Raw genomic sequence first — 3,053 nt, 5'->3', positions numbered from 1 at the left:
AACCACAGCTATTATAAATTTTTATGTCTTTAGAAGTCCTATCATGTTGAGAAGACACTGTTTTGTTTCCATCTTCTCTGAACTTTGGGTCCTAAATTTTTCAGCCTCCTCTTCTATGAGGGTCCCTGAGTTTTGAGCAGAAGGGATTGAATAATATAAATGTCCAGTTTTTTGCATTTATTTTCTGCACTTTGGCCAGCTGTTAGTTTCCATTATTAACTTCTGTCTACTGCAAATATAATTTTTTTTGAGAGCTGCACTAATCCGTGGGGCTAGAGATATGAATTTAGTAGGCATTTGATAGCATGTCCATTGGGGAAACCAAAGGTAGATTTACCCCTGGGGATGATGGACTCTCTAGTTTTAGGTTCTTAACAAGAGTGACAGTATTAGGCATATGTTTCCTCTTATTAAGATGATCTTAAATTCAACAGAAGGTAGTTGGTTACCCCTATAACATGAGTGTCACTATTGTACTCATTGGCGGATTTTGCTGGGCTAGCCAATATTGTAGTTTACGTGGCTCACAACTGTTTAACACTGTTGATGTCTTCTCATTTACCTTCAGTAGCCTACAAAGCACTTTCCTGTAGCATAAACACTGGCCAGCATGGATGAGCTTGTTGGTCAGGTCCTACTCAATTTCTCTGTTCTGAAACCAAAGTGTGCCGTTTGCAAAAAAGAGGTCCACTGAATTTAACTAAGATCATCTATCTCTTACCCAGATTTAAAATTATTCATTTTAGCCTGGTGGGCTCCTTAATAGGTACACAATTGAAGACTTTTTTTTTTTAATCAATGGTAGTTTTTGAAAATTCCTTCTTTTCTGCACATTGACTATGCTATTCATATGTTATATTTTGAATTTTACTCACTATGATGTAAGTAAACAATCCATGTAAAACTAAACCAGAGGTAAATAAGGAGATATCTGAATAGAAATTTGTTAAATTGAGTATTCTCTGTGCTACTGCTACACTAAATTACATTGGTTGAATAGATAATTGTCTCTATGTTTGGGGTGGAAGAAATTCACATACATCTCTTCAGCACTTTTGTCAAACTTTGGGAACAGTTGTTGTGACCAGCTTCTTTATGCTGTGGGATGTTCTGTATGGCAAATGTGTTGCTGATTGGTCAATAAAACACTGATTGGCCATTGGCTAGACAGGAAATGTAGGCGGGATAAGGAGGAGAAAAAAGCTGGGAAGTGGAAGGCTGAGTCAGAGAGACACTGCCAGCCGCCATGATGACAAACAGCGTATGAAGATGCCGGTAAGCCACGAGCCATGTGGCAAGGTACAGATTTATAGAAATGGATTAATTTAAGCTGTAAGGACAGCTAGCAAGAAGCCTGCCACGGCCATACAGTTTGTAACCAATATAAGTCTCTGTGTTTACTTGGTCGGGTCTGAGCAGCTGCGGGACTGGCGGGTGACAGAGATTTGTCCTGACCGTGGGCCAGGCAGGAAAACTCTAGCTACATCTTTATCTTTAATCTTAGAAGCAATGTTGATGATTTTGACATATGCTAAACAATTTGACCATTGTGGAATTTAAGTGAGGCAAATACTTTTTAACATGTTCAAATGAGAATTTCAGTGACATGAACAACCTCATCCAGGAAACCAAACTATGTGATACAAGTATTCTTCCATGTTGTGGTAACGTGTAAGGTATTGAATGGAAGGGGGAACTGTCTGACTTCAATAAATAGGAAGGCAGATTCTCTGTCACCTTCTTTAACTGCCCGAGTAGTGCCAATTTTTCTGTGCGAAACTTTCCATAGTGATTTAGGTAAAGAGCTAAAATTATACTGACAGTCATTGTAGAAATGTAAATTCCAATTCCTCTTATTTACAAAATAGACCTGAGTTAGAATGACTATGAATGCCTTCATGACTAACAATTTCATTAAGCAAAATTATTTCTGACCCTGTAGTTCTGAGTAAAATCCATTTAAAGAAATTAGTTTATGAAAGTAATTAAATTCACCGTGAATGAAGAAAAATGGGTTGCCTTTGTATACACCAGAATTTTTAAACAATCTCTCCTAGCCTGGAAGGCAGGAGGCTGAGATGATTATAAACAATCTGAAAAAGCAATTAAATGCATCTCTATTAAGACTCTCAAACTATTCTCTATGGTATTGTGATGGTGTAATGGTGCCTATATATATATATATATATATATATATATATATATATATATATATTATATTTTATTCAGACTGGATGGAATATACCACACTGATAGTGAACTACAATGTCAGCTGTAGGTTTTAGTTAATACTACATGAGTATTTGCTCATTAGTTGCAACAAATGTACCACATCAATACATGATGTCATCAAGAATAGTAGGATCCAGACAAACATGGTATGTACTCACTCATAGGAGGATACTAGATGTAAAACAAAGATGACTAGACTGCTACTCACAACTCCAGGGAGGCTACCTAGAAAACAGGACCCCGAGAAAGACACAGGGATTGCCCAGTGACAGAGAAATGAATGAGATCTACATGAACAACTTGGACGTGAGTGGGGTAATGAAGGGCAAGGGTCAAGGGAAAGAGAGCTTAGGGGGGTGGGAGATCCCATCTGGATCAAGAACAGAGAGGGAGAACAAGGAATTAGAGACCATGATAAATGAAGACCACATGAGAATAGGAAGAAGCAAAGTGCTAGAGAGGCCCACAGAAATCCACAAAGATACCCCCACAATAGACTGCTGGCAATGGTCGAGAGACAGCCCGAACTGACCTACTCTGGTGATAGGATGGCCAAACACTCTAATTGTCATGTTAGAAACCTCATCCAATGACTGAGGGAACCTGATGCAGAGATCCATGGCCAGGTCCCAGGTGGAGCTCCAGGAGTCCAATTGGCGAGAAAGAGGAGGGTTTGTATGAGCGAGAATTGTTGAGACCAAGATTGGAAAAAGCACAGGGACAAGTAGCCAAACGAATGGAAACACATGAACTATGAACCAATAGTTGAGGAGCCCCCAACTGGATCAGGCCCTCTGAATAGGTGAGACGGTTGATTAGCT

Source organism: Peromyscus eremicus, chromosome 6, assembly GCF_949786415.1.
Source record: "Peromyscus eremicus chromosome 6, PerEre_H2_v1, whole genome shotgun sequence".
In the NCBI taxonomy this organism is placed as follows: Eukaryota; Metazoa; Chordata; class Mammalia; order Rodentia; family Cricetidae; genus Peromyscus; species Peromyscus eremicus.
Note: the sequence above shows the minus strand (reverse complement) of the source record.